The sequence below is a fragment of the Hibiscus syriacus genome, unplaced genomic scaffold (genome assembly GCF_006381635.1).
Source record: "Hibiscus syriacus cultivar Baekdansim isolate YM2019G1 unplaced genomic scaffold, ASM638163v2 tig00110388_pilon, whole genome shotgun sequence".
NCBI lineage: Eukaryota > Viridiplantae > Streptophyta > Magnoliopsida > Malvales > Malvaceae > Hibiscus > Hibiscus syriacus.
Genome location: NW_024062718.1, coordinates 776,310 through 798,820, shown reverse-complemented (window position 1 = coordinate 798,820; position 22,511 = coordinate 776,310). Strand labels below are relative to the sequence as shown.

General features: G+C 35.6%; 1 pseudogene; it reads right to left on the bottom strand.

The window, feature by feature from the left end:
- Positions 1 to 3,558: 3,558 nt before the first annotated feature.
- Positions 3,559 to 5,314, bottom strand: LOC120123024 (annotated as a pseudogene).
- Between the last annotated feature and the right edge of the window lie 17,197 nt (positions 5,315 to 22,511).

Below are 22,511 nucleotides of genomic sequence, written 5' to 3'. Positions count from 1 at the left end.
AAGGTGGCAAAAGCTAGAAGATTCTTGATTAATGAAACATTATCTTGAATTACTTAAGAACTAAGCATGAAAAATAAACATGTAACAATTGATGATGGAAGGGAATTTTATTAAGACAAGGAACTCCATATGACAATACAAGAAGAATTTGGAAATGCCTAGATCTTTCATTAAGGAGGTTAATTACCCTTATAAATATATGTCTTTAGCATTAATATAAATGTATGCAAAATACAAGAGAAGGAATATGAGAAAAGCTTAGAAAAGCAAGAATGAAAAATAGCTTAGCAAAGCTATTAGAGATAGGGTAAAGGTTAGCAAAGCTTAGAATAAAGAGGTTGTTTTTGTAAACTAGCCGCAACTAGTGTTATAGTATTGTAATATTGGGGTAACGTCGTTGTAACGTATTTTACCTTGTATTAATAATAGTTCGAGTTATAAAAATTACTCGATTGCCCACCTACGCTTCCAACAGACTGTAAGAGGCTTAGCTAAGGATGGGTCTAAAGGATATAATGTAATTGATCTCACAATATGTGAATGACTACGACAAAGCCTTTGGGTTTTGTTTCTTTCATATGTTGGAACTTTCTTGGTAAGTTTCACCATTCTTTGTCATAATATTAAAAATGTACATTAATATATTAATATTTAATTAAATAATGATTTTAATATTTGGTTTTTTTAAATATTTTGATTTTTAATGTTTCATTTGTTAACTAACGATTTTCATCAGTTGATGGTCTTTTTTGCCCTAAAATAAAACTTTTGGACCAAAATACTCCAAAAGAAAAAAAATGTCAAAATGACTATTTAGTCAAATGTTAAGGACATTTTATTTCATTATGACTTCTTTGTTTATGCAAAATATCGATCGACTCAAGCTTTTTGTCATTAGATTTAGGCTTAATGTAAAAATAAGTGTCCAAACTATACCGTTTTTAACTAAGTGGTGCTTAATTTTTTCATTCAATTCAAGTGTCTAACGTTACAAACATTATCACTTTAGGTGTCTCGTTCGTAAAAATCATTAAAAAGCCCAGTTAAAGTGACACATGTCATGTTCTGATAATTTTAAAATTTTTATTTAAAATAAAAAAATTAAAATTATATTTTTTAAAACTCAAAGATTTCGAAAAACTTAAAAAAACCAAAACTTTAAAAATTATAATTTTAACCCCTAAACCCACACCAATCGCCACCCTTTATTGCTGCAGAACCTCCACCCGACGAACAATAACTCCATGAAAATCCACCATAACAGAAGCCAATCAACGACCAATAATCTAATGATGTGGGAGTTTGGTGTTGGTAAAGAAAACAAAAAATATATATTTTTATTCCACCTCATCATCTTCTTCATCAAAATTAGAGCTTTTCACGCATTTTTATCACCGCAGGAAATTGTTAATCTCCAGCATCCTTTATAGCCATCCTAGATATTGATGAACTCGTCTCGACATTCTCTATCATTTCATTGGTTTGGATTTTCTTCAAAACTCTTTAAAACTCACATAATTAAACAAAAATTCTACATTTTGGGGGGTTTGAAGACATTCTCTGATTTTGAGTGCTTTTGGGTGTTTGTTAAAAATTCGATAAGTGGGAAACATTCTTTCAAGAAAAACAAATATCATACCTCAAAATTAACCTGACGACCATCAAAGGAGATTAAAGCATTAGAATATCAAACCTTTTAAATATATTTGAGTGTGTTTCATGAAAATCAATTCGAGGAGAAAAAAGAAGAGTAAAATGTAAATGTTTTGGTCTGAACTTATTGTGAATCATAACCAATGACATATGGCGATTGACCAACAATGACATTGAAAGATTTGACCATTTTCTAAGGGAACCAAATCGATACATAAACTAAAATTTACAGCCTAAAATTAATGTATTTTAAGTTTAGTGACCAAATTGATACACAAACTAAAATTCATAAAGAAGAAATGATCACTTCTTAATATTGTTAATGATTCAACGAATTGGTGTCCTAATGAACCTGAAACTACAATCCATTGCTAAAATTGAAATTTTAAAGTTTGATTAGATTTGGGAGGTCAAAAAGGGGTGCATTAGAAATTTTATGGTCCAACAATCGTTTCCAATGGTACCGATGACCAATTACGATAGTGTTTGACACTCAACGGTGAGAAACTTTGATTAGAATTAAGGGTTAAATTGATATTTTAACTAAAGTTTATGGGTCAAATTGATATTTTAACTAAAGTTTATGGGTCAAATTGATATTTATCTAAAGTTTAGGAATCAAATTGATATTTTATCTAAAATTTAAGAGTCAAATTAAAAATGAACCCCTTCTACTAATATGTTACATCATCAAACTAACATGATGTAATGACTCAATGACTAAAATATAACAATCAATAACATAAATACTCAAAATTTAATAATCAATTACGCAAAATATATGTTGTGAGTTTAATGAGCAAAAATGTAAAAATTTGAAAAGAAAACAATCAATTTGATAGTTTACACTTAAATATTTTAAAACTCACATTAATGTTACAGATGGTGAGTGAAACATTTAATGATCAAGAATTTGATTGACATTAAAATGAAACATAATGATCTAATTGACATTTTTTTATTTAGCGATCAATATAGAGTCGATCCTATATTTAATAATCAAATAGATATTTTATTTTAATACTTATAATATTAAATTACATCTAAGAATATTATTTTAGCACGAACTAAGTGATTTCGTTGATTTAAAAAGATGATTATTTTCTTAAAGTCATGAATTCGAACACAACATTTGCAAAGATGTTTAAACGTTCATTATCAAATGACCTTTTGAACAAATATTACCTTATCCAATATATATAGACTTTTGCTGAGTTTCTAACGAATTTCAATGCCATAAAAGCGGGGAAAGAAGTTTTTTTTTTTTTGGAATTAAAAGGCAAAGCCATGAGGATTAAGCAGCAGCTAACAAATCACTGCGATAAATGTCATTTAGTAGCAGAGGAGGCGAGTCTAGGAAACTGATCTCGAGAGAGTGCAGCACTAACATTTTAGCAATACGATCAATGAGCTTGTTACTCTCCCTAGGAACCCAAATAATTTAGTTGGCGAAGGTGGTTGATAGCTTGAACAAGTGAGTAAGGAGTCGACTCGGCATATGAATCTTCAAGTGAAGGAGCAATGAGTTTGGATTTGCATAATTTGGAAGGCAACTTGTAAGCCAATAAGCACGCCCCAGAGTTGTACTTGCAAGATATTTGTGGAAGCCAATCATCCAATTACCGCTGCTGTCTAATCTCATCTTATGAGATCAAGAATTTGTTTATTAAGTTTTTGGTCTTCTCCGGAGTCGTTATTTATGCATGAAGGTCCCAACTTTTATATTATAAAATTTAGTCGCCCATCTTAATCCTACGTCCCAAATTGTATTATAATACAATTGTCACAATCTATGACGTCTTTATGCACCTTAAATAATGTATACATTACATAATTCGTTCTTAGACATAATTTTACATCCATGAATGGGCAATAGCTTCTTATCTATTAGAAATATGGCTGCTTCAATTCATATGCACATAAGAAGGAACCACCCTTTCCAACTAAAACCAAAATTACCTCCTAAAGATGTACCTAAGCTAAACTCCTTCTAGTACAACTTGGTAATAGCTACGAAATACTAATGACAGAAACTAAACAACCGGAACCCATCTTCGTGCAATGGAATCTACTTCATGTATTCAACATGACATTGATGGAATGACACTTCTTGTCTCCCATCAATGTCCGCAAACACAACTCCAGTTACTGCATTAGCTTATTATGATGTATGTTTCTTTTCTTCCGGTTGTTATCGGATTGTTGCTTCCTCTCTTTCTCTTTTCATTTGGCCTTGAAGCTCCCTCTTCCTCCTTTGTAGCCTTCAGAGCTTCAATTAGTCGGTTCAAACGCGTTTCCACATTCTCGTCTTTGAATTTTGGGGTTAAATTTTCTGCAACTCTGCAGGTGTCATGTCAGTTTTACCCAACAGTTCACCGATTTCTTCGAAGAGTAAATGAGAATCGATTTTCAAGTAATTGTTTGCTAACACCTTGAATGCTTCAAAGCACAATACGACATTTCTATGTGTTTGTCCATTCTTCCTCTCCTGATTAGAGCTTGATCAAGCTTTTCAGGGTAATTTGTGGTGAAAACAATGATTCTTTCACCCCCACATGATGACCAAAGTCCATCGATGGAATTCAAAACACCTGATAAAGTAACCTTACTCTCTGTTGTCTCTTCCGTTTCTTTTTTCAGCTCCTTACTGATTGGATCCAGTCTTCGTCTTCCTTTATCTTCCTCTTTTTGCTCTCTCTTTCACCCGTAATATCAAGAGAACAGTCGATGTCCTCGATTACTAGGATCGATTTGCTTGTCGTGTCGATCAAAGCCCCTCAACTCTGTGTTATCTTTGATTGCAGTAAGTTCGAGATCATAAATATCGTACTTCAAATGATTAGCCATAGCAGCAATCATGGTTGATTGCCGGTGCCAGGCGGACCATAAAGCAGATAACCTCGTTTCCAAGGCTTTCCAATCCTTTCATAATCATCTCTCCCCTCTTTGAACGTGTTGAGATCATTGACGATTTCCTCTTTCCTCTTTGCATCCATCGCCAAAGTTTTAAAAGATGCAGGAGTTCAAAGGAACATGGCTCCACTTTGGACTGAATCCAATCCAAAACTTGCTTGGATTGTTCGAGTAAAGCTTTCGCAGCCGTTTACCTTGCCCAATCGCTTTCCCATCCTCCAACCCTTAGGAATATAAGAACAATAATGTGTTTCTTGGCAGTTGTGGAATTTCAGCTTGTAATACTTCTCATCGACAGCCGGATACACCGAGAACTGCATCGATCTCGGAGCATTCCTGTTTGAAGTCCACCAAACTTTGATCCCTCCATCGGACACATCAGAGATTTCTTCATTATAATCCATGGTAAGCACCAAAGACCGACTATCTTTGAGGGCATCAGCCTTAAGTCTGTTAGCAGAGGCAGGATTTCTCACTGAGATAGTTCTGAATCGCAGTGAATGCCTCGCTACGCCGCATATATGCATCGGTGAATTCAGGGAAGGTAATTTGAGAATAAGGGAAGGCAAGATTCACCAGTTTTCTACCATATTTCTCAATACCATCAAGTAGGTATGGAGGGAAGCGTTCACGAGCCATGGTATAAAAGAACACCATAGTTGCTGTGGAATAAACAATAGCAAAAGTCGCCATTGTTGAGCCAAGGTTCGATGACATATCACTCATCCTCTTCTAATTTTTCTAGTATTTTATGGTGACCTGCAAAACTGAACCAACATACAAATATATAGGGAGACAGCACAAGCATATAGGTACCGAAATTTCCTCATGACTACAACTCAGTTTCCACCTAAGTTCCTCATACTACAAGAGAGTTTCTACCTAAACAATCCAGGTTTTTCCTTGAGCATAGTATCCCATACCCAATATAGACATGCATCATATAGGGTCAAAGCAGTCGAACCCATAATTTTATGTTAGGGGCGTATTTAAAAATTGTAGAGACAAAAAAACATTATCAATATAAAAAAATATCTAAAATATATGATAATTTAAAATTTTCAGGATAATTGCCTCCACCAACTCCCTTCGGTCCTTCCCTATCCAGCAGAGTATTTTAAGAAAATGAAATTATAAATGGTTAAGTTGGTTAATATTTTTTCTGATATATAGAGAAATTAGACAGGCAATCAAATTTTCTCCCAAAGCTGCGCTATTTATGTAAGTATTAGTATTTAACATATATTCTGAGTGAAGCATAGAGGTCTGATTTTTTAAATATGTGAAATAATTCAGAAAAAAATGAACATATCAATATCAAATAAATATTCATATCCACATGTTCGTTTCAAAAGATGTGGAAATCTTATGCTATTTTTTTAAAATAAGGCTCTTAAAATATTTTAATAAGACAAAATTGTAAATTATCGAAATTTCATATTACGATTGTTTCTTACAAAATAAAAAAAATTAAATATATAAAATTAATTTTCTTCACATGTGCATACAATAGAAAAATATTTTTTTGAATTAGAAATTTTTTAAAGTATGGACCCTAAATTTTATGAGAATGTGATATCTCACAAATTACCCTTACTAATTGACGGGCTGCATATCCATCACTTCAACTGAATTTCTACCAAATTTCAAACCCCATAAAGTAGAGAACAAACATAATTTCATTTATAAAATTGCAGTCAGGTCTTTGTTTATTCTTGTTTGTCTTATTTGGATTGGTTAATTTCCTATGCGTAAGAAATGCTAAGGAAGCTCCAACTCCCAACTTGGTATTTATAAAACATTTTAGAAACAATCCATGCAACTTCCTCCCGTTCTAAATATTAGGTTGATATATATGTATTTAATGTATAATATTACGTAGTTAACGTAGGATGTTATTTTGTATATTATATGACCTTTAAACTTGTATATATACACACATAATGGTGAATAAGATACAAGAAGTATTCTCTTCCATTATTCTACACTTCATAAATTTAAAACAACATTGAGATCAGTGATTCAATGCATTCTGATGCGGTTCTTTCAATGTGGATTTCGATGCGAGTAGCTTTACATTGAAAAGCATATCCAAAGCAACTGAACAAACCCTACATGTCGTGCTTTTTGAATGCCGAGTAGCTTTGTTAAAGCACATTATTTTGAACCTGGATTCTGTTGGTCTCTCCGGCATGGATCCAATAAAGAAAGCCGTTTTTATTTGCACGAGAGATTGTTTCCATTTTTGGCTTCTTAAACCACCATGTTTTTTTATGCTGCTTTCCCATCCCTCCCCTAAATCACAACATGTTTGTCATTATTCTCTATTTAATGACCCGCATTCTACGTTGAAAACTTGTAAAACTGCTGAAAGATTATGGGAAGGTGTAGAACGTTGAAGTTTTGTTCGGAGTTGCAGTGCTTGTGGCAGTATTTGGTTATGGTCGTAGGCGACGTAGTGAACCGAGCAACCACGACAACAAAGTCGATAACGATTTCCTCAATCGAGATTTCAAATGCTGGGAAGCTTGGTTTCTCTAATGGACCTGATCCATTCACAACAGGTACTTGTCTGGCCTCAGATAACATGAACTGCATATCAATGTCTTTATATCCCCCTCTCCCCAAAATACATGAAAATATAGCAAAAAAACACTTTCAGCTAAGTCGACCGAGTATGATGAAATTCAATATTAGCCTAAATAAGTTCACACCTAAATTAATTTGATGTCATTGCTTACATCAATTTAGTTTTGATGTCATTGCTTACATCAATTTAGTTAGGTGAAAATTAAGTATTTTCTCATGTTTAATTTCAATGGTTTATATTATTTAGTGTTTATTTTAATAAGTTAGATTGTTTCTTGTAACCTATAAATACCCTACTTGTATTTGAGTTTTATCATCAACGATCAAAGCTTAATTATAGCATTTGAAAGCTTTCTAAGAGTTTCCCTTTTGCAATTTTGTGAGATTATTCTAAAGAGAGTTTATCTTCTTCTCGATCAATTAGAGATTTACTCTATTTGATTCAACAATTGGTATCCGAGCCACGTTTTTAAGGTCTTTTGAAATTTTGAGTATGCTCTGTGACTGCAGTTTTAACTAATCTTCCACATCAGAAAAATATTTCTTGAGTTATTGTCGGGGTTATTACAAACCTTGTGGAGCTTCTTTGTTTTAGAGTAATTTAGTACTCTGCACGTTGTTACTCAAGCTGTTCGGTGTATCAAAGCCTTGCCGTTAGATGGGTGATCTTCAAGTAGTTGGAGGAATCAAGAAGCTCAACAACAAAAACTACAACAGTGGGCAACATGTATGGAGTCATACTTACAAGTCAAGACCTTTGGGAGGTTGTCGGTGGTGGTGAAGTTACACAACCGGCGATAGAAGATGCCAATGGAATCTTGTGAAAGTGGAAAATTAAAGCAGGCAAAGCAATGTTTGCTTTAAAGACCACAATTGAAGAAGAAATGTTGGAGCACATTCGGGATGCTAAAACACCAAAGGAAGCATGGGAAACTTTGTTACACTCTTTTCAAAGAGCAATGATACAAAATTGCAACTTCTCGAGAATGAACTTCTATCAATGGCGCAACGCGACATGGCGGTTGCCCAATATTTCACAAGGTGAAGTCGATATGTCGCCGAAATTTCAGAATTAGATCCTACAGCTGCTATTGGGGAAGCCAAGATAAAAAGAATAATTGTCCATGGTTGAGACCCGAATATCGAGGGTGTTGTCGCTGTACAGGGATGGTCGACAACATCCATCGCTTGTTGAGTTCGAAAATTTGCTTGCAGGTCAAGAAGCCATGGCCAAGCAAATGGGAGGAGTCTCGCTGAAGGGTGAAGAGGAAGCGCTACACCAGCAAAAGTAGAGGCACTTTCAGCGGTATACTGGCAGTGGATCTAAAAAGGATGGTGACAAGGTGAAAAATTACCAAGGAAAGGGAGGCCCTCATTCAAGGGGAGCATCCAAGAATCGCGGTAATCGTAGAAAGTTCGATGGCAAGTGTTATAACTGCGGGAAGATTGGTCACATGGAAAAAGACTGTTGGACCAGAAAAAGCCTGTTGAAAGTAATACTGCTACTTCTTGTTCGAAGGAGAATAGTGAAGATGGTGGGATGCTGAAGCGTTATTTGCTATGGAGAAGAAGAATTAGCTCTCACGGTAACAACACCAGAACGGATTGACTACAAAAATGATTGGATCGTAGATTCTGGCTGCTCAAATCATATGAGGGTGACAAACAGAAGTTGTAAAGCCTGTCTGAGTACAATGGAGGTCGTGTGGTGGTGACAACTGACAACTCAAGGCAACCGATAACTCACATCGGTAAGACAATAGTTACGCCTCGATATAATACTAACCAAGTGCAACTCCAAGATGTTTACCATGTCCCAGGAATGAAGAAAAATTTGCTATATGTGGCTCAACTAACATCATCAGGCCATTAGTCTTATTGGTCCCCAAGACGTGAAGGTTTATCGTGACGTCAAAATCTCAGAAACACCAACAATGGAGGGACGACGTTTGGAATCAATTTACGTGATGTCAGCAGAGTCTGCATATGTAGACAGGACAAGGAAAAATGAGACATCAGATCTATGGCATACGGTTAGGTCACGTTAGCTATTCCAAGCTAAGATGATGGTGAAAAAGTCGATGCTTAAGGGGCTTCCTCAACTAGACGTGAGAATAGACACGGTCTGTGCGGGATGCCAGTATGGTAAAGCACACCAATTACCATATGACGAGTCGAAGTTTAAAGCAAAAGAACCGTTGGAGTTTGTTCACTCTGATGTGTTCGGACCGGTTAAGCAACAATCAATTAGCGGATGCAGTACATGGTAACATGCATTGATGACTTCTCCAGGTATGTGTGGGTTTTCTTATGAAAGAAAAATCTGATACTTTCTCAAAGTTTAAAGAGTTCAGAGACTCAGCTGAAGGAGAAGTGGGAAAGAAGATATATTGCTTGCGCACAGACAACGGAGGAGAATATAGATCAAACGAGTTCTCTCAATACCTAAGGGAATGTCGAATACGTCATCAGTACACTTGTGCCAACACGCCACAACAGAATGGTGTAGCGGAAAGAAAAACTGGCATCTTGCAGAAATTTGTCAAAGTATGCTACATGCAAAGAATGTACCTGGAAGGTTTTAGGCCGAAGCAATGAGGACTGCAACCTTTGTGATCAACAGACTTCCTCAACCAAGGTTAGGATTTGTTTCACCCTTTGAGAAACTATGGAACATAAAACCTACAGTTAGCTACTTTCAAGTATTTGGTTGTGTATGTGTTGTTCCTGATCATTTACGGAGCAAATTTGACAAGAAAGTTGTTAGATGTATCTTTGTGGGATATGACAGCCAGAGAAGGGGGTGGAAATGTTGTGAATTAGTGGAAGATGCTACACGTCACGAAATGTGGTATTTGATGAAGCATTTCTTGGTGGTCCTCAGAGAATGAGGTGTTGCCAGATTCGAGAGAATTTGGAGACAAGCTACAACAAAGATAGGGGAGCATGATGTTCAACTCCAAACAAGTTCAGATGAATCAGAGATCTAAATGGCGATGATGTCGAACAAAGAGTGACTTAGAATCCTTGGCAAACTGGCGTTTATCAACAACCAACGAAGAAGGTGGGCCTAGTGAAATAGAAGAATCAATTCCCAATCTCAACTCCGAAGGTCAACAAGAATACGAAGGCCAAATCCCAAATATGCCAATGCAGCCATAATTGAAGAAGCAAACGGAGCCTGAGACGTTCGAAGAAGCATCGAAGAGTTCTGAGTGGATGACAACTATGAAAGAAGAGATCAATGCACTTCAGCAAACCAAACTTGGGATATTGTACCAAAGATAAAAGATGTGAAACCCATATCTTGCAAATGGGTTTCAAGATAAAGCGTCGTCCAGATGGGTCAATCGAGAGGTACAAAGCGCGATTGGTAGCTCGTGGTTTCTCTCAACAGTATGGACTAGACTATGATGAAACATTTAGTCTAGTGGCGAAACTTACAACCGTACGAGTCTTACTTGCACTGCAGCCAACAAAGACTGGAACTTGTGGCAGATGGATGTGAAGAATGCTTTTCTTCATAGAGAACTAGATCGGGAGATACATGACCAACCATGGGTTTTCAAAGTCAAGATCTTCCTGAATATGTGTGTAAGCTGCGAAAAGCACTCTACAGATTGAAACAAGCACCTAGGGCGTGGTATGGTAAGATTGCTGAATTTCTAACGAAAAGTGGTTATTCAGTAACACCTGTAGATTCTAGCTGTGTCAAAGCCAATGAAGGTAAGTAGCTATTGTGCTAGTGTACGTGGATGACTTAATCATAACCGGTGATGATGAGGCAGAAATTCTTCAGACGAAGGAGAATTTATCAGTTCATTTCCAGATGAAGGAACTTGGACAACTTAAGCACTTCCTTGGTCTAGAGGTTGATCGCACACACGAAGGAATATTTCTATGTCAACAGAAATATGCTAAAGATTGTTGAAGAGGTTTGGAATGCTCGAATGCAAGTCAACTTCAACGCTAATGGAACCACATGACCCAACCAATGGGTTTTCAAAGTCAAGATCTTCCTGAATATGTGTAAGCTGCGAAAAGCACTCTACAGATTGAAACAAGCACCTAGGGCGTGGTATGGTAAGATTGCTGAATTTCTAACGAAAAGTGGTTATTCAGTAACACCTGTAGATTCTAGCTTGTTTGTCAAAGCCATGAAGGTAAGCTAGCTATTGTGCTAGTGTACGTGGATTGACTTAATCATAACCGGTGATGATGAGGCAAAATTCTTCAGACGAGGGAATTTATCAGTTCATTTCCAGATGAAGGAACTTGGACAACTTAAGCACTTCCTTGGTCTAGAGGTTGATCGCACACACGAAGAATATTTCTATGTCAACAGAAATATGCTAAAGATTTGTTGAAGAGGTTTGGAATGCTCGAATGCAAGTCAACTTCAACGCTAATGGAACCAAATATCAAAATGTGTGCACATGAAGGAAAGATTTGGAAGATGCAACAATGTATCGAAAATTGGTGGTAGTCTGATCTACTTAACCTTGACCCGACCTGATGTGATGATCGTATATGCAAAATCCAAAGAAGCCTCATTTGGAAGCAGTTCGACGAATACTGAATATGTGAAGAATACAATTGACTATGGTTTTTTGTACAAGAAAGGTGAAGACTGGCAAGTTAGTTGGTTATTGTGATGCTGATTATGCAGGAGATCATGACACCAGGATCATCACAACTAGATATGTGTTTAAGCTTGGCTCCAACAATTTCTTGGTGTAGCAAAAGACAACCAACAGTATCATTGTCAACCACTGAAGCTGAGTATCGAGCAGCAGCAATGGCAGCTCAAGAGTACCTGGTTGATATAGTTGATGAATAATCTACATCAACCAGTAGATTATGCAATTTCGTTTGTATTGTGACAACCAATCGGCAATTTGGCTGGCGGAGAATCCTGTCTTTCATGCAAGAAACTAAACATGTGGAAGTACATTACCACTTTGTTAGGGAAAAAGTTTTGCAAGAAGAGATTGAGATGAGGAAAATCAAGCCAGATGAGCAAATTGCTGACTTTTTACAAAAAGCTTGAGTGTTGGAAAGTTTGAACATTTCGTCGTCAACATGACGTGATTAAAAGAATGGAGGCTAACATTGAGGGAGTGTTGAAAATTCAATATTAGCCTAAATAAGTTCACACCTAAATTAATTTGATGTCATTGCTTACATCAATTTAGTTTTGATGTCATTGCTTACATCAATTTAGTTAGGTGAAATTAAGTATTTTTCTCATGTTTAATTTCAATGGTTTAGATTATTTAGTGCTTATTTTAATGAGTGGTTTAGATTGTTTCTTGTAACCTATAAATACCCTACTTGTATTTGAGTTTTATCATCCAACAATCAAAGCTTAATTTAAGCATTTGAAAGCTTTCTTAAGAGTTCTTCCCTTTTGCAATTTTGTGAGATTATTCTAAAGAGTTTATCTTCTTCTCGATCAATTAGAGATTTTACTCTATTTCGATTCAACAGAGTAATATGGCTGAGTTCACTAAATGAATTCACAATTTTTTTTTTTTGGATAATTCTGATTTTATTACCCAATCAAGGTTTAGTTACAACCATCCACCAATCAACAATGAAAGAATCAAATTATAGCCTACAATATGATTGGTTAGACTATACCCCAAGCATTACAAAGCATTAAGTTTGTATTATCTAGTCTATTAATGTTTTGTTCCCCTAAGGTGGATTCCAACAATGTCTTTAACATCTTTGAACAAGCAATCAATCGTTCTACGCCGTCCTTGGAATATTCTCTGGTTTATTTCCTGCCACAGAGAGTAATAAAATTTGATTTCAAAGTTGGTGATGTTCTTTTAGAAAAGTTATCAAAATAAGAGAAAGGGAAGTATCACTCCACTTTATCTCAAAGAAAGATACATTTCACAGTCCCCATTCCTTTACATGAAATTCAAATAATCTATATTATCCGGACTTGAAATACGAGTAGATTAAGACATTGCAAAAATGAACATTTTTTCCATGAAATTATATGTTTCAGGATAGCATCCAAGTCTAGACAACCGCCAGGTCGAGCCTAGGTGTGTGATGGGAAATGGAACTCCTCCAGCATTCTGCTGATAATCATCAGGTTGTGACAGATATCAAGCAACAAGTACTGTTAATCGTAGATGGATCCGGGGAGACTAATGACGTGGTAGTCTCTCTAGAAATTTTTAATTTCTATTTTTTTATTAATAATATTTTTCGTCTACTGAAATTATTCACCCTTAACATAAATTATGTGTTTGTTTATAATTTCCGACCATGGATAAAATGGGTTAAACTCTTGGAGTGTACCCATCACCACCATTTTGCTTGTCCCCATCTTGGTTCTATTAAGATAAGGAATTCATGGATAGGGGGCTTTTGTTTTAAGAATGGCGAAAGACCAGGCCAAGCAGATTCCAATAAAGGGTTGTTCTTTGTACACGTTTAACTAATGTAATATACACTATTTAGATATATTATAAATAAATAAACCTTGTTGGTTTAGTTCCTCGTGACAAGGACCCACTTGAGACATGTTTAAACGATATCAAGTTTGTTGAGTAATTGTTTTCACAGGGCAGATCAATGGCTTTATATCTATTGAATTTTGCTTATACAAAAATATGTTATAATTGTTATACCCCGTTATAGATTCTCTGCACATATCATCCTCGTCTTCCACGATTGTCAGAGGACTCCAAAGCACTTCAACTTTCCAAAACAAAAAAATTCCGAAAAGACATGAAAGTACTCTCCCACACTTTATACTTATGATATGTATAATATACTTAATTATTTAGTTTTATAAAAACTATATATGTGTACACAATTGTAGATTTCAATCCAACAGCAATACCAACTTTACTGGAGCAGAGATCAAAGGAAGCATCGTAATGTACCTTTAATGGTGTTTCAACAACAGGCCTTGAAGTGCAATTAGATTGCTTGTTTTTTGGGCTCTATAGGTTCTTTGAATTAGTGGTTTTCCTTGTATTGAGCCACACTTCCACCTAGTCCTCATTCATTCCTTCGTAAATCAAAAGAACTTCCAAAGGCTAAAGTAAAAATCGAATCGCCAATACATAGACCTTATTTCTTCTCCACATCTAAACCTAACATCTGACATAAAAAATAGAGCTTGTAAATCAAACTTGACATGTACATATATATGTTGTAAAGTTATAAAACTCACGAAACACATTAACTATTAATTAATAAATTTTTTAATTATTTGAATTCTATTTTAAATTTCAATATATCAAGCCTACATATGGCATAATATCCTTAAAGGAACAGACATGAGGGCAGGGAATTTGAAGTTATAGGAAGAGGGGTAGAAATTGGCTTACAATCTTGCATGTTTGAATCGTGACAAATCTTCTTCAAGTAATTCTTTTATGAAAGCCAAATCTTCCTATTACTTCTGTCTCGGTGAATTTGCATCCCTAGAATCTTGTTTGCTGATCCCAAGTCCTTCATTTCAAATTCCCTAGCCAGTTGTGCCTTCAATTCTTCAATATAATCTTTGTTGGGTCCTGCAACCACATGTCATCACATACAACAGCAATATAACAAAATCGTTATCACCAGACCTCTTAAAATAAGCACAAGGGTCTGCATTAAGTCTGTTGTATCCAAGGCACATAATGAAGGAATCAAATCTCTTATACCAACACCTCGGCGCCTGCTTTAGACCGTACAGAGATTTGTTCAACCTGCAAACCAAGTTCTTATTTTCTTTTTCTTCAAAACCTTTAGGCTGGAGTATGTAAATCTCTTCTTCAAGATTTCTATGAAGAAAAGTTGTTTTAACATCTAGCTGCTCTAGATGTAAGTTCAATGTAGCACACATTGCCAAAACTACTCGAACTGTTGTTAGTCGAACCACGGGAGAAAATATTTCATTGAAATCAATACCTTCTTTTTGAGCATATCCTTTGACCACCAGTCTTGCATGATACCTCTCAACTTGATCGTCACCATTTCGCTTGATTTTGAAGACCCATTTGTTACCAATTGACTTCCTTCCTGTGGTAGTGGCACAATGTCCCATGTATTATTTTTATGAATGGCTTCGATTTCTTCTTGCATTGCCATCATCCATAGTGAAGCATCTGAGCTGTTTATTGCCTCCTGGTATGTTGATGGCTCACCGTCCTCTGTTAAAAGGCAGTATGCAATATTACCTTCTATAACATAATCTGAGTGCCAATTGGACGTCTTCTCACACGATCTGATTGACGAGTTGTTGGAGCTTCAGAATTCTCTGGTTCTTGTTCATCATGTGCTGGTTCTGCTTCAGAAGAATCTCCTTCTTCAAACTCTTTTTCCACATGTATCTGAGTAGTCTCTGACTTTTTAGCGCTATCATCATCTTCTTTTCTTTGTAGTTTATCTTCTACAAGATAACATCTCTACTAATGATCACTTTGCGGGCAGTGGGATCCCATAAGCGATACCCCTTTACTCCATCAGCATACCCCAAGAATTTGTATTTCATGGATTTTGGATCCAACTTTGAAATTTCTTGGGAGTTGTACATCACGTACACTATACTTTCCAAATATATGGAGGTTTGAATAATCAGCTGGTTTTCCAGTCCACATCTCCATTGGTGTCTTCAGCTCTATTGCAGTTGATGGAGCTCGATTCACCAAATAACAGGCGGTATTGACTGCTTCTGCCCAGAATGATTTTTCTAGGCCTGCATCCCTCAACATTGCTCTTGTTCTTTCTAACAAGGTTATGTTCATCCGCTCTGCCACTCCATTTTGTTGAGGAGTGTTCGCCACTGTGAACTGTCTTTTGATACCTTCTTTCCTGCAAAAGTCATCAAATTCTTCGCTTGTATTCTCCTCCATTATCTGTTCTGAAACACTTGATCTTATTTCCAGAATCAAGTTCCACCCGCGCTTTGAAGTTTTTGAAAGTTGAAAACACATCTGACTTCTTCTTATAGGGTGCACCCAATATCCTGGAGTATCATCAATAAATGAGACAAAGTATTTTGCTCCACCTAGGGACATTACTGGTGCTTGCCATACGTCAGAGTGAACCAATTCTAGAACACTTTTGCCTCTAGAATTTGATGTGTTGAATTTCAACCGTGTTGCTTACTTGTTATGCAATGCTCAAACAAAGGAAGTGATACATTTGTTAAGCCTGGAAGTAGCTTTTGCTCCACAAGGACTTTCATTCCTTGTTCTGACATGTGTCCAAGTTTCTGATGCCCATAGCATTGCCGAATCTGAACTGCATGAGGCAACAGAGGCTTCTGCTTCTAGCAATGTCTCTCCCTTCAGCATGTACAAGTTTGCAGCTATCTTTTCACCTTTCAGCACCACAAGCGCTCCACAAACACCTTCATGATTCCTTTCCGTGTTTCAATCTTGCTAGCATTATTATCCAACATCCGTATGATAATAAATTTTTCTTCAGACCTTTCACGTGCCGCACATCTCGAACAACTTTAATTGTTCCATCATACATCTTCAATTTGATGGTTCCCACGCCAACGATCTCTAAGGCATGATCATTGCAACTATACACAGATCCTCCTGAGACAGGTTCATAATGATGGAACCATTCTCTTCTTGAGTTCATGTGATATGTTGCTCCCGAATCAATGAGCCATATATCTGCAAATCATTTTCTTCCTTCCACGGTGGTTGACGCTTCACAGCATAGAGCATCTCAGTAGATTCTAGCATACGGAGAGTGTACAATTTTCTCTTAAGGAAAATTTTATTGTGCAGCGATGTGGCCTCGTACAATTTGGTGAGATGGTCTCATATCTCCTTAGATGTCTTCTTCTCCTCGATGCTTGACAATACTTCATCTTCTAATGCTAGATGAAAGTTTTCCATAGCATTCCCGTCCATTTCGATCCATTTGTTGTCATCTGTGAAATCCACTGGTCTTTCACTGATAGTTGCTAGACAACCGCTTTCCTCAGGATGACATTCATCTTCAATTTCCACAATGAGAAATTTCTCCCATTGAATTTTTCAATATCAAATTTCGTTGTCATAACTTCTATTATTGATAGCTCCCACTATTTCACTATCGTGAATAGTTCTTTAGAACCTCAAAGAATGGGTAAAACTTTCTTATTTTCTTATGTTGGATGATCCACCTTTTGGTGGCAACCACAAAGACAATAAGCAGATATTACACACTCAAATCTGGCTCTGATACCAATTGTTGCGGAAGACGACTATCGAATAGAGCAAAATCGCAACTGATAATTTGAGAAAATAAAAATGAAGATAAAAGAGACACAAAATTTACGTGGAAAACCCCTAAAAATTTAGGGTAAAAACCACAGGCAACGGTAGAAGAATTTCATTATGAGAAAATAGGAATTACAACCTCTCTCGATCTACCAAGGAGAAAACAATGATAATTTTCTCTAGATAAAAAAAAAGGAGAAAACAACTCTCAAGAAACTCTCTAAAATCTCTCTAGTATTGGAAGAAAGCTAGAATGCTTTAGGATGATTTTGAAGCTAAATGAGCTAGGGTATTTATAGTTGAAACTTAAGGATTAATCTTATAAATACCCTAAATTACAATGACTAAAATTCATTATCCCATTACCCAATTTAAACAAAAATTAGATGCCTAATTTGGTGCCTAAATTATTTGACTTTTAACAATATACACACATAATGGTGATGAATAAGATACAAGAAAGTATTCTCTTCCAATTATTTCTACACTTCATAAATTTAAAACAAACATTGAGATCAGTGATTCAATGCATTCTCTGATGCGGTTCTTTCAATGTGGATTTCGATGCCGAGTAGCTTTACATTGAAAAGCATATCCAAAGCAACTGAACAAACCCTACATGTTGCTTTTGAATGCCGAGTAGCTTTGTTAAAGCACATATTATTTTTGAACCTGGATTCTGTTGGTCTCTCCGGCATGGATCCAATAAAGAGAAGCTGTTTTTATTTGATACGAGGAGGATTGTTTCCATTTTTGGCTTCTTAAACCACCATGTTTTTATCTGCTGCTTCCCATCCCTTCCCTAAATCACAACATGTTTGTCATTAGTTCTCTATTTAATGACCCGCAATTCTACGTTGAAAACTTGTAAAACTGCAGAAAGATTATGGGGAAGGGTGGTAGAACGTTGAAGTTTTTGTTCGGATTTACAGTTCTTGTGGCAGTTTTGGTTATGGTCGTAGGCGACCTAGTGAACCGAGCAACCACGACAACAAAGTCGATAACGATTTCCTCAACTCGAGAGTTCAAACGCTGGGAATTCGTTGCAAAAGAGAAGCTTGGTTCTCACCAGGATTTCCATTTTAGTTATGTCAGCAAGAGAAGAGTCCCTAATGGACCTGATCCCATTCACAACAGGTACTTGTCTGGCCTCAGATAACATGAACTGCATATCAATGTCTTATATCCCCCCCTCTCTCCCCAAAATACATGAAAATATAGCAAAAAAATAACACTTTCAGCTAAGTCGACCGAGTAATATGGCTGAGTTCACTAAATGAATTCACAATTTTTTTTTCGGATAATTCTGATTTTATTACCCAAATCAAGGTTTAGTTACAACCATCCACCAATCAACAATGAAAGAATCAAATTACAGCCTACAATATGATTAGTTAGACTATACCCCAAGCATTACAAAACATTAAGTTGTACTATCTAGTCTATTAATGTTTTTCCCTAAGGCGGATTCCAACAATGTCTTTAACATCTTTGAGCAAGCAATCAATCGTTCTACGCCGTCCTTGGAATATTCTCTAGTTCTTTCCCTACAGAGAGTAAATAAAATTTGCATTTCAAAGTTGGTGATGTTCTTTTAGAAAAGTTTCTTTAAACAGATCTTTTCTTATTTTGATAAGGAAAGAAATAAAGAGAAAGGGAAGTATTACTCCACTTTATCTCAAAGAAAGATGCATTTCACAGTCCCCATTCCTTTTCATGAAATTCAAATAATCTATATTATCCGGACTTGAAATACGAGTAGATTAAGACATTGCAGAAATGAACATTTTTTTTCCATGAAATTATATGTTTCAGGAGAGCATCCAAGTCTAGACAACAGCCAGGTCGAGCCTAGGTGTGTGATGGAAATGGAACTCCTCCAGCATTCTGCTGATAATCATCAGGTTGTGATAGATATCAAGCATCAAGTACATGTTAATCGTAGATGGATCCGGGGAGACTAATGGGGCGGTAGTCTCTCTAGAAATTTTTAATTTCTGTTTTTTTTTAATAATATATTTTCGTCCACTGAAATTATTCACCCTTAACATAAAATCATGTGTTTGTTTCTTATCCCATCACCACCATTTTTGCTTGTCCCATCTTGGTTCTTTTAAGACAAGAAAAATTCATGGATAGGGGGCTTTGTTTTAAGAATGGCGAAAGACCAGGCCAAGCAGATTCCAATAAAGGGTTGTTCTTTTTACACGTTTAACTAATGTAATATACACTATTTAGATATTATAAATAAATAAAACCTTGTTGGTTTAGTTCCTCGTGACAAGGACACTTGAGCATGTTTAAAATATCAAGTTTGTTGAGTAAATTGTTCACAGGGCAGATCAATGGCTTTATATCTATTGAATTTTGCTTATACAAAAATACGTCATAATTGTTATACCCCGTTATAGATTCTATGCACATATCATCCTTGTCTTCCACGATTGTCAGAGGACTCCAAAGCACTTTAACTTTCCAAAAACAAAAAATTCCGAAAAGAAATGAAAGTACTCTCCCACACTTTAATACTTATGATATGTATAATATACTTAATTATTTAGTTTTATAAAAACTATATATGTGTACACAATTGTAGATTTCAATCCAACAGCAATACCAACTTACTGGATCAGAGATCAAAGGAAGCATCGCAATGTTCCTTTAATGGTGTTTCAACAACAGGCCTTGAAGTGCAATTAGATTGCTTGTTTTTTGGGCTCTATAGGTTCTTTGAATCAGTGGTTTTCCTTGTATTGAGCCACACTTCCACCTAGTCCTCATTCATTCCTTCGTAAATCAGAAAGAACTTCCAAAGGCTAAAGTAAAAATCGAATGGCCAATACATGGACCTCATTTCTTCTCCAAATCTAAACCTAACATCTGGCATAAAAAATAGAGCTTGCAAATCAAACTTGACATGTACATATATATGCTGTAAAGTTATAAAACTCGACTCGAACACATTAATCTATTAATTAATAAATTTTTTAAATTATTTGAATTCTATTTTAAATTTCAATATATCAAGCCTACATATGGCATAATATCCTTAAAGGAACAGACATGAGGGCAGGGAATTTCCAGCAAAACTGATTGATTTCTAAATTTATGAAATAATTGATCTAACTTCACATGATATCGAATTCAAATTTCAATAATTATTAATTTCATAGTGATTTATTGTTCATCGTAGTTTTTTTTTTTATAATAATTGTCCAAAGAAGAACAAGTCTGGTACAAGAAACAAAGAGTGGGGAAATCTAACATCGGCAGCCTTAATATACGGCTAAGGAAATACGTTATCGATTTTGTTATTAATTTTTTAACATTTCCGGTAAAAAATTACCTAAAACATTATTATTTCTACTGTTTTGTTATTATGGGGTGCTTTACCCATTTTGTTAACATATCCGGTAAAGCGCTACCTAAAATATTATTTTTTTCTACCTGTTTTGTTATTATTAGGCACTTTACCGAAAATGTTAAAACATTAATGTTTTAGGTAGAAATAATAATGTTTTAGGTAATTTTTTATCGAAAATATTAAAAAAATAATAACAAAACTAATAACACTTTTTTTAAACCATATATTAAGATTATGTACAATATAATTTCCAACAAAGAGTATGTTGAAATAATTTGTGTTAATAAAAAGGGGAAATTGAAAAGACAAAATAATAAAGAAATGAGAAGGACAGATATCTGCAAACAGCAGAATGTGGAATTCTAGTTAGAATGTCGCAACCTGTGAAAGCTATTTATGTCTCTGCCTATGTCCCAACCCCTTACTTAATTTATATTATCTCCTTATTTAATTAATTCTACCCCACACCCATTAATTATTTACCTTCCCTTATTCTCAAATTATTAGTTCCTGTCTACACACTACACTTTTGAAGGGCTATTTAAACATCTCCATTAAATTCATCATCAAATTATATATATATATACACAAAGGCTACTACTCTCTTACAATATAATTTGAGAAAATAACCTCAGTGACCACGGACGGCGGCGGCGCGCGCGAGAGTCCCCTTGTTTTCTATCACTCAACAAGGAAGTGAGAAAGCCAAGCCTTAAATACCATTCCCAATAGTATTTCCAATACTATGGGATTTGAGCATTACCAACACTTGTTCCCAATACTATGTGGGATTGAGCCTTAAATGATATTATTTTTGAATTTTGCTTAAAATTACAATAATCGCGATTGATTGTAGATTGACTTTTAATTATGACATATTTAATCGTATAATACTAATGTAATTGGTTGTTGATTCAGTTGTTTTAAGGTGCATGATTGTTAATTGTTTCCTGAATAATCACATTGTATTGGAAACAAGTGTTGGTAATGCTCAATCTCACATTGTATTGGAAACACTATTGGGAATGGTATTTAAGGCTTGGCTTTCCCACTTCCTTGTTGAGTGATAGAGAACAAGGGGGACTCTCGCGCACCGCCGCCGCCGTCCGTCTCGGGTCGGGTCGGGTCGGGTCGGTCGGGTCGGTCGTGGTCGTGGTCGTGGTCGTGGTCGGGTCGTGGTAATACGTGTCTTCGACATGTCCGCGCGTATACTATCGCAACGCGAAATGGAAAATCGCAATGCGACTGTAGACTATCGCAACGCGATTTTCAACTATCGCAACGCGAAATGGAAAATCGCAACGCGATTTTCAACTATCGCAACGCGACATGCAACTATCGCAACGCGAAATGGAAAAACGCAACGCGATTTTCAACTATCGCAATGCGAAATGCAACGTGAATTTGCGATAGTGGAGATCGCAATGCGAATTAGAGATCGCATTGCGATTTTGTTGGTCATTTTCACAAATCCAAAAAAAGTTGGTCAAAATCGTATATTATCTAAGATTTTTGGTCACTGAGGTTATTTTCTCATATAATTTCTAGTTAGTTTTATATAGTTTTTAGGCAGTTGAATGAGTAAAAATAGATGGTTAAAATTAACAATAGCAAATGAAACAAATTAATCTTAATTATCTATTTTTCAAATTTTAACATTATATAATTAGATCTTTATCATTATATATATATATAATACCATAGGCAGATATTTTTCTAAATACCATAGGTAGATGTTTCTCTAAATA